Consider the following 10,310-nt stretch of genomic DNA (forward strand, 5'->3'; position numbering starts at 1 on the left):
CTGGCCTGGCTTGAGGGTCCATCGTGATTATCCCTGGGGGCTCACGGGTGAGGGCTGCTCCCAGTTCCAGCTCAGCTCATTTTTACCACTCCCTTCCTTGGCTGAGACAGGGTGCCCACCTCCTAAGTCTGATACCCAACTGGACAGCTACCCCTCTGTCCACCTGCTCCTTCAGGCTTCAGAGGGAAGATCCCCCTCTCCTAGGACAAGCCGTTAGTAAGGGAGGAAACCAGATCCAATGGAGACATTTGGACTGTATGTTGTCCAGTCACAGCCACAGGAATCAGTGGTATCTGATTGCTGGGGTCAGGGGTCTAGGGACAGAGCAAGTGGAAGGAGGGTGTTAGAACAGGGAAAAGACACCTTTTACCATCCTCCAGACCCACATCTCCAGATTCTGACCCCAGTAGATTCCAGTCTGCCGTCTGCCACATCCTCCTCAACAACACAACAATGCAAGTGGCCAGTGTGTGGACAACACTGGGCTAATACTGAAGAGGTGACATGCAGAAGGGGGCACATCCAGGGGAAGCCAGATGGCCCAGAGAACTGATCTACTGGCCACGTCAATCCCTCATCCCTCAGCTCCCTGGCCCTGGGATTTCAGGTCTATGTCTGTGTTCTGGGCATCCGGAGGTGTCTAGGAGGATCTGAGAGGCCCAGCTGGGGCCGGAAGGTGGACTTTCCTGTGGCTGGGTACATTTTCTAACAGATACTTGTAGTTGGGCCTAACCTTAGGCACCTCGGCCTCCCTTCCCACCCAGCCCTGGACCCTCCTTGCTCAGGCTGCCCCTGCTAGAGGTTGTAGCCAGAAGCTCTTGGTTCACGAGTGGGCTAGAGCAGCAGCAGCCTCCACCTCCCCTATTGCCAGCCTGCTGAGAAGGACGTGCAGCCTGAGGCCCAGCTGAGGCAAAGGACAGGACATCACGTGACTGCGGCCCCCCAGGGGCAGGGGAGACCCTGCGCCAGCCAGCCCATTCTCTTCCCTGCTGACCCGGAATCCCCTGGAGGAGACCAAATATTTGGACAGCCGGACTTCTGGCCCCAAAGAAAGCTGGAGCACAGGCCTCAGGCAGCTCTGGACTCATCAGAGAGTCCGATGGGGTTCTAAAGTCAAGGTCAGCCTGGAGGAGGGGCGACATCCGACATCATGAAGAAGAGGCAGTGGGTGGGAAGAGAGATAGGGAGCGAACAGGGAGAGAAAACATTAGCTCCATGCGTCCATGCATACTGATCCATACAGAGAGACAGACAGACAGACAGAGATGCAGAGGCCCAGGGAGACAGGGAAATGCAGATGCACACAGAGGGACAGACAGAAAAACACACAGACAAAAATCAGATGCAGATAGGCAGACAGACATTCAGACAGGGAGACAGAGAGCTACAGAGACAATCAGGGAGGTGAGAAACAGAGTGAGTGCCAGTCAGAGATGGCCAAATGGAGGAAGACAGCTGCAAAGCTGGGTGTGGTGGCTCACGCCTATAATCCCACCACTTTGGGAGGCTGAGGTGGGTGGATCACCTGAGCCCAGGAGTTCAAGACCAGCCTGGCCAACATTGTGAAACCCCATCTCTACTAAAAATACAAAAATTAGCTGAGCATGGTAGTGGGTGCCTGTAATCCCAGCTACTCAGGAGGCTGAGGGAGGAGAATCGCTTGAACCTGGGAGGCAGAGGCTGCAGTAAGCCAAGATTGCGCCACTGCACCTCAGCCTGGGAGACAGAGCAAGACCCTGTCTCAAAAATAAAAAATAAGCCGGGCGCGGTGGCTCAAGCCTGTAATCCCAGCACTTTGGGAGGCCGAGGCGGGTGGATCACGAGGTCAAGAGATCGAGACCATCCTGGTCAACACGGTGAAACCCCGTCTCTACTAAAAATACAAAAAATTAGCTGGGCATGGTGGTGCGTGCCTGTAATCCCGGCTACTCAGGAGGGTGAGGCAGGAGAATTGTCTGAACCCAGGAGGCGGAGGTTGCGGTGAGCCGAGATCGCGCCATTGCACTCCAGCCTGGGTAACATGAGTGAAACTCCGTCTCAAAATAAAAAATAAAAAATAAAAAAGAGACAGCTGAAGAAAAAGAGAGCCCCAGAAAGAGGGAGAAGGGGAGAAGGAGCCAGGGGGCCCAGGTGAGGGGGCAGTGGGCCCAATGGGCACTGCAGAGATGGCCAGGCAGAACCCTGAAGGACCCCACAAAAAGGCTGCTGCTGCGCCTCCAGGTCCCCACAGAGCAGGTTATGCCCCTACTAGCCAGGTGCTATGACACCCAGAAGGTGGGGCTGAGCCCACTAGGACCACAAAGCCAGGCCCAACTGGAAAGCTCAGAGATCCCTGATCCAGCACCCAGGACTTGTCTACCTGAGCAATGGAAAAGATGATGGACAGTTGGAGTGACCCCATTCTTAGCAGCCCTGCACGTGTGCAGACGTGCTGGCTGGGAGGCTGTGTACAGGACGTGGCCTGCAGAGCGGAAATTCAAAACCAAGCCACCCCAGGCCATTGGCCGGAAAGCCCCTCCTGCCCCAGCAGCTGGTCCTTCCCTTTGGCCCCCAGAAGCCCCGCCTGGTCCTCTGGAGCCCCACCCTGTTCTCCTATGTCTGTCCTACCACCCAGAGTCAAAGGTCTACCCCTCACTCACTAGACAGTGTACACAGGGCGCACAGTAGGTGCTCAGCAAATGTTAAATGAATGGAATGGCCGGGCGCAGTGGCTTACACTTGTAATTCCAGCACTTTGGGAGGCCGAGACAGGCAGACTGCTTGAACTCAGGGGTCCGAGACCAGTCTGGGCAACATGGTGAAACCCTGTCTCTACCAAAAATACAAAAAAAATTATCCAGGGTTGGTGTTGCACACCTAAGCTCCCAGCTACTCAGAAAGCTGAGATGGGAGAATTGCTTGAGCCTGGGAGGCAGAGGTTGCAGTGAGACGAGATTGTGCCACTGCACTCCAGCCTGGGCAACAGAGTGAGACCCCATCTCAAAAAATGAAAAAAATAAAAAAAATAAATGAATTGAATGCATTTGAGGCCCTTGCAAGCCCTCTTACCTGCTCCAAGTGAGGCCTGGTCCCTGGCCATGTCTGCACTAGAACATTCTCCCACTGGGTCCCACTTCTACTATAGACTACACATTCCACCTCAGCTTTTTGTTCACAGAGATGCCAAAACTGCGCTCCCTGGTGGCCCACCCCGAGCCATGTCCCTCCAAACGTGTTTCCTCTCAAACTGATTGCTTGTCCTCATACCCAGCCCAGACTTCCAGGGTGTGTCCAGTTCAGCTTAAAATCCTTCCCTGATCCAACTCAGAGACCATGAACCCCCAGCCAGTCTTGTTGTGCCTCAGTTTTTCCATCTGTCTAGGGCTCCGAGGCTACTTGCTAGGGCAGTGACACAAGGACAGGAGCAACCAGTTGTCATGGTCTGGCAACCTGGAGCCCTGGACTGGTGTGGGGACCATTTGTGACACGGGCCAAAAGGACCAGCACACAATAAAGACTGGCTTGAGAGGCCAGTGAAGACATGGATCCCATGGACCCAGGCGGAACAAAATTCTGAGATACACACTCCCACCTTCCCCAGAGATTCAGCCCCCTGCTCCCAACATCAAGAAATCAGATTCCCATTTCTGGTTTCAGTCATTCCAGCCCTCTCAGAGATGTGCCATGCTTGGCTTCTTCCAGTCCTCGTCCCTTCCGCCAGCAATGCTTCTTGCAGGAAGGGTACCATGGCTGTGCCAAATTTCCCCCATTCAAAATGGAACCATCCTTGGGTCTCTTTAGCTTTCTTGCCCCCAGACTGAGAGGCCTGAGGATTTGCTTCCTTTCCAGAAGGAAATGAGCCCCATCCCAGACCTTTTACAGAACAGGAAGGGGTGGAGGGTCCACAGGCCTTTTCCAGGGGTAGCTCTGTGGCTGGAGTTGGTCATGGAGAAAAGGACAGGGTTGGCAGGATGAAGGAAGGATGGGCATGAGTGGGTTGTCCTCCATGTCCTCTTAAGTCCCCAGGGCTTAAGAGCCTTTGACTTAGCCTTTCTCAGACCTGTTCAGGAGCCCATACCCGGACTCAGGACTCAGGTCCCTGTGGGGGAAAAAGGGCGGGTCCCCGCAGGTCCCGCCCCAGCCTCCCCCTACCCGGGTGTAAACAAACCCACGCATTCGCTGTGGCCAATCCAAGGGGCCAAACGGGTAAAGGCGGGCTCTTGCAAACCAAGTCTTGGTTTCTTCTCTCTGCCCTGCGCTGCGCGGGCTCTGCCTTACACCCTACTCCGTGCCAGGTGGAGAGGAGCTCGAAGGGCGCCCCGGCCTCAGGTCAGGGAGCCACGCGCACTCTGGGCCCGCCGTGCCCGCTGGCTCCACTGCAAATGGCACCGACTCTGGGACCAGCATGTACCCCGCGGCCCCTCAGTTGGCACGGCCCGATCTGCCCTCAAGCCCTTGTCCAACGCAGCCGGGATAAATATACTCGGATTCCCAGCGTGCCAGCCGGGCAGCTCTGCCTGTCAAGCGCCCGTCGGGGCAGCGCTCCAGGGACTGGTCCAGGCCCCTCTTGAGTGCCCCCTCAAGCCTTGTCCAGTCTCCCCTGTGGGCCCTGCCTCAGGAAGCCTGTGGCGTGCCGCCTGAGCCCCCAACAAGACGTCCTGTGGTCCCAGCCCTGGGTACCGCCGACCCGCCGTACCTCCCCGTCCTGCCAAGAGGCCCTAAGGGGACGACGTGTCCCTCCCGGTACACCTAGCGCCCTGCTCAAGCTCGGCGCTGAGTCCCGACTGGCGGGTCCCCAAGACCAGCACCTGGAGCGCGCGGGGCTTTGGCTCGCCTGCCCGGGTCAGGACGGGAGAGGGGAGATTCCCAGAATCCGGCTATGGTGGGCAGGAGAGGGGACAGTAGGGCTCGGTCCACCCATGCCCTTGGGCGGGTGGGTGAACTCCCGAAGCGGTACCTGGCCTCACGGTTGGGCACGCGCGGCGCTCCGCTCGGGCCGTGAGGTCCGCTCTGCTCCCGGCTGAACTCAGGGCTGCAACAGCGACAACAGCGACGGGGGATGAAGGGCGCCCGGCCCCGCCCCCGGCCCGCCCCCCGCCCGCCAATCCCTGGCGGCCCGCGGGAGGAGGGGCTGGTCGGGAAGTGGCGGGGGCCGGGGCAGGCCGGGAGCAAAGGGGCGGCCGGCGCTCTAAGGGAGCACCTAAGTGGGAGAGCAGAGCTGCAGGAGGGGCTCCGTTGAGTCTTGTGGGCGGAATGCTTCAGTCCAAAGCAGATTTTCTCTGAGGTCTGTGGGTGTCACCTAAACCCCTGAAACGCTCTGCCCACAACCCCCGAAGCCAGAAGGGGAGCTTCAGCCAACGGGACTGGCAGTGCATAGCCTCAGTGAGGGATGCTTGAATGGGGGACTTTCAGGCACATTCAGGCATCAGAATGCCTCATCTACCTGCCTCCCTTTGCCCAACCAGGGGCGGGGTGGTGATGGGGGTGGGAGGGCTTCTTATATCAATTCTGTTTCCACCCCAGATATTCAGAGGAAGCTGAGGCTGGAACAGAGAGGGCAGGGGCAGTGAGGTCAGGCATAAAACCAGGCTTGGCTGGCTTGAGCCTCACGTGGGGCCCCCAACCATGACCCCCGTCCTTATTTTGAAGGTTTAGGAGACAGCCCTCTGCCTGCCCCCAAGAAGGGGCCTGGGATTTGGTGCCCTGGGGACAGGGGTTTTAGGATGGCCCCATTCTTGGCTGGGGGCTCCTATCTCACCCCTGCCTACTCTCCACACAGGGTCCTGGTGCTCAGCAGCGGGTGGTGGGTGTTAAGGTCCCAGGTTCAGCCACTGGAAAGCTGGGGGAAGACACTAAGCTTTGGGGTGAACTGGGGGGATTCCCAGAACAGCTGTGCCCCTTGCTTCTCAGCCACTGACTCTGATCCGATTAATCTCATGTCCTCTGCTGTTCCTATCCAAGCTGGTCTTCTCTGTGTCATGCCTGTCCCGCTTCCCAGTGTGGGGAAATGCCCTCAGAGGACATGCCCGACCCCCCCCCCCTGCCCTGGGCTGGGAGTCAGGACTCCAGGATTCTCTCCTGCTGACTCACAGAATCACCACAGCCAAGCCCTGGCATACCTCAGTTTCCCTCTGTCACATGGAAATGGCTGTCTTTTTCTCCTTCACCCATTCCAATGGCTGGGGGAATGGGTGAAGGGGAAGGTGTGAGCCCAGGCAGGGGGCTTAGCTCTGGCTGGCAGGGCTAGAGATAAAGGCATTGGGATGGTGGCAAACCCTGAAAACCTCAAGCCACCCGAACTTCTGCCCAGCTGGTAGCTGAAAAATGGGAAAGGGCTGCCTTTCACTCCTGGTCTGGACTGATACTATCCCCAGATCAGAGCTCACCTTGACTCCCACCCTCCAAAAGGGGATGGTTCTGCCTTGGGACAGAGCCATATAGAAGAGGTGCTGACTAGGGCCTCAGGCCTGCCTCCCACCTCTTACCCTCCCACCTGCAGACACCCTGGATGCTCACAGGAGCCATTTGCCAAGGGCTGGTGGCTCCCACTGGCAGTTCCTGAGGAGCCAGGGCTGGCTCAAGGTCACCTGGCAATGTGGGTGTTGGGGTCCTCAATCCAGACTGGAAGAAGCAGGGGTTGGCTGGGCTGGGCTGCTGTGGGAGGCCCAGAGTTGGGTATGATGTGGGGTCCCTGGGTCAGGCCAGTTGTGGCCAGGCTGGGGGAGGGGCTGGCTGTTTGTTGTTGCTAGGCCTGGGCCCCAGCCAGGGCAAACACAGCTCAGAGGCCTTTCCCGCCACCTGCCGAATCTCCCAGCCCAGCCTGTGGTGGCCGGACAGCTGGACAGCTAGGATGTGGCTCTGAGAGCTGCTGGTTGCCTTCTCCCAGAGGCTGGAGGGAATGTCCATCCCAGCAACCCCAGGGTTGGGGCAGCCTCATGGGGTGGAGGATAGGGGAAGGGTTATCCCAGGCTTCAGCCCAGTCCCGACCTCCACTGCCCCATCACCACAAACTTAAACCCAGACCCGAGAGGGTCTGCCAGACCCGTGAAGCAGAACTCAGGGTTTCAGGATTGCTCAGATCCTCCTTCCAGGGCCCTGATAGCCCTTGGCTCTCCTCCTCCCTCTCTAGTCATGAACTCTAAGCCTCCAGCTGGGCCATCTCTTCTCACCCTGCCACCACCTCTGCTGACACGCTGTCCACACAGTGCCCCAAGACTGTCTCCAAAAGTGATGTCCCATCTTTGCCTCCAACGCGGCCCTTCCAGAGCCCAGCATCTGTGTCCTCTGACTCCTCTGATCCCTTGCAACTCCTGCCCCCACACCTGGCTGGCCTCCCTCATATCCCCCCACCTGCTCCCAGCAGGCCTCTCCACCTCCCCTCAGCCCAGCTGGCCACACTGTACACATTCCTGCTGTTCGCAGAACTCGCCAGCCTTCATGCTCCTGTGCCTCTGCCCTCGTGCTTCCCAGGGCTGAAGGTTCCCTACCCTGTCCCACCTCCTTGGCAAACTCCTACTTGTCCTTCATCACCCGCATAGACCACCTCTGTGAACCCTGCCTGAGACACCATGAAGAGCCAGCTAGTCCAACACTTACTGCTCTTGCCACCCTACCCACACAGCCCCAGCCCCAGCCCCAGTGTCTCCAAGTGCAATCTCCAGGTGGTCTCAATGGGAAAGCGCCTGCCAGGTTGGAGGGCACAGATCAATGAGAGCCTGATGGAGAAGCAGCCCTCCTTGCTCTGCAAGAGGAGGAAAGGCACACGCCAGGGTGGGGAGGGAAGGGCACTCTGGATGGAGGAAGCAGCTGGGCCAGAGGGCAAGGAGCATGGGTGTCAGGCTAGCCCTAGTGGACAGAGGGCTGTGTGTAGTGCAGCATGCTTCTTCTGGGCTCATGATTGGGGTTTTGAAATCCTCACAGGAAAAAGTGGTTCTCACCCCCACACTTCAGGGCTGTGTACCCACACCCCAGCTGCTGACTCTGCTCTGCTCAGTTTGGTGCCTGCAAGGCTCCTCTTTGGGCATGAACAGGGCTTTAGTGTCACAAGACAGGGTGTAGAAGTATGGAGGGGACACATAAGCAACCACCCCTACCCAGCTGTTCCCCAGCCTGGGCCCCCAGAGCTGGTGACCTCATGGCTAAGGCCTGGTCCCCACAGCTCTGACGTGCCTGCCCTCTCTCTCCTGAGATCTGGCCCCCAGCTTCTCTGGCCACTGAAGCGGCTTAATGAGCCCTGGTCACATGGACTGTGCTACTGCCTGTGGGGAGGGCCTAAACCCCCAGTGGCCACCCAGCCAGGCCCTGACGTCAGCGGCATTAACCGTCCACCAGGCTTGTCTAATCTCTGGTAGGTGGCCGGGCCAGGCTAGTCCTGCCAGAGCCAGAGCTGAAGGCTGTGGGGGCCCTCAGGGGCACCTTGAGGTTGTAGGTCATGGATGGTGGTGGCTGGAGGTGCCCACAGTAAATGCCCCCCGACCTATAAGACTGGGGTGTGGCCACTATGCTGACTCTGGACCAGTGCTCTCTGATCCTCTGCCCTGGACTGTGAATCAGGCATCAGGTACCCATTGATCCTGCTCCTTAGGGTGTAATTACACTGGTGTGGTAAGCAGGGCCAAACAGGTTCAGGCTGGGAGACTCAGGGCCCCTCCACACTTGCTGGCCATCGCCAGGCAACATCCCCAGCTCACAGGATCCAGGAGTACCGGCCCTGAATCCCAGGCCCCAGGGTCAGAACCACGTGTGCAACGGGACTCCCTGAGGGCAGGGTCCAGCCCCTGCATGTTGGGGCTCTTCTGTCCCTTGTCCAGGAAGGCCGGGGAGCACAAGACCTTTCTGCCAAGACAAGGCAGCTATGGGGAAGGCAGCATAGGTCACCTCTCCTGATGCTTCCACCCTCTCAAACCTAACACTTCCAGCTCCTCAAGGCCTCCTATCCTGTGCCCACTACCTCCCTCTGTCACTATCTGTGTCTCACCTCACTCTAGCAAACTGTGTGGGGAGTGGGTCCTTAGTAGAGATGAACAGCCTCGGCTCAGCCGGGCCAACAGCACTCAGCAGGGGTCTTGCACCACTGGCCAGAATCCCTGCGATGCACAGGCTTCTGAGCAGCGCCGATATCACTGCCCACATGGGCATGGGGCTCCCAACCCCAGCCAGTGTTCTTCCTGTGCTCAGCCTGGGTGCCTTCACGCTCCCCTCTCCAGCCTCCCACAGGCTCATAACTCCCCACCACCTGGACATTGAGGATGCCACCTACACTCAGCTTTCTGCCCAGCACTGAGTATCAGTCGGCCTCCTGGGCATCTCCCCCAGGCACTGCTGGTCCTGTAAACTCAGCCCATCCAACAACCCTCCACAATACCAGCTTGGTGGGGGCGTTGCCTGTGCTTGGTCAACCACTCAGACCCCAACCCCTGTCACTGAGCCTCTTGCCCTGCAGCCCTAGGTCCTGTCAGATAACGGAGACATAACCTATGCCTCATGGGGACCCCAGCCCCATTCCTCTCCTCCTCCACACTCACACTGGCTCCCAGGAAAAATATGTCCCCCTATATACATGTTTTAATGAAAAAAAAATTTTTTTTTGAGACAGAGTCTTCCTCTGTTGCCCAGTGCATTAGCACAATCTCACTGCAATCTGCCTCCAGGCTCCAGCAATTCACTTGCCTCAGCCTCCCGAGTGGCTGGAACTACAGGTGTGTGCCACCACGCCTGGCTAATTTTTCTGTTTTTAGTAAAGATGGGGTTTCACCATGTTGGCCAGGCTGGTCTCGAATTCCTGACCTCAGGTAATCCTTCCCCTTCAGCCTTCCAAAGTGCTGGGATCATAGGCATGAGCTACCGTGCCCGGCCTTAATGAAAATTTTTAATAATTATTTTTTCAAAAATCAGAATTTGAAAATATTATTGGTGACTTTTGTTTCCATTAAAGCCAGGAAAATAGAATTATAAGAAATTCTGTTTAAGTTATAAATAAAATATTTAACCTTAAAATAATGTGACTTTTAACATATCTACTTTTTCAAGTTTTTCAACTATTTAATATTCTGGGAAAAAATTGACCATTAAAAATACATAAAACATAGGCCGGGCGCGGTGGCTCAAGCCTGTAATCCCAGCACTTTAGGGCCGAGGCGGGTGGATCACGAGGTCAAGAGATCAAGACCATCCTGGTCAACATGGTGAAACCCCGTCTCTACTAAAAATACAAAAATTCAGCTGGGCATGGTGGCGTGTGCCTGTAATCCCAGCTACTCAGGAGGCTGAGGCAGGAGAATTGCCTGAACCCAGGAGGTGGAGGTTGCGGTGAGCCGAGATCGCGCCATTGC

General features: G+C 57.2%; 2 protein-coding genes across 2 annotated transcripts in view; both read right to left on the reverse strand.

The window, feature by feature from the left end:
* The window catches only part of SLC38A3 (solute carrier family 38 member 3), a 14,780-nt gene extending 9,734 nt beyond the window's left edge, over positions 1 to 5,046 (reverse strand). Inside the window, exon 1 of the mRNA XM_017516269.2 lies at positions 4,937 to 5,046. The gene's annotated coding sequence lies outside the window, so the exon portion shown is untranslated. The remainder of the gene's footprint in view (positions 1 to 4,936) is intronic.
* GNAT1 (G protein subunit alpha transducin 1) overlaps positions 1 to 10,310 on the reverse strand; it is a 67,070-nt gene that overhangs the window by 48,835 nt on the left and 7,925 nt on the right. The window lies entirely within an intron of this gene.

The sequence above is a fragment of the Cebus imitator genome, unplaced genomic scaffold, assembly GCF_001604975.1.
Source record: "Cebus imitator isolate Cc_AM_T3 unplaced genomic scaffold, Cebus_imitator-1.0 Scaffold0, whole genome shotgun sequence".
NCBI classification, from domain to species: domain Eukaryota; kingdom Metazoa; phylum Chordata; class Mammalia; order Primates; family Cebidae; genus Cebus; species Cebus imitator.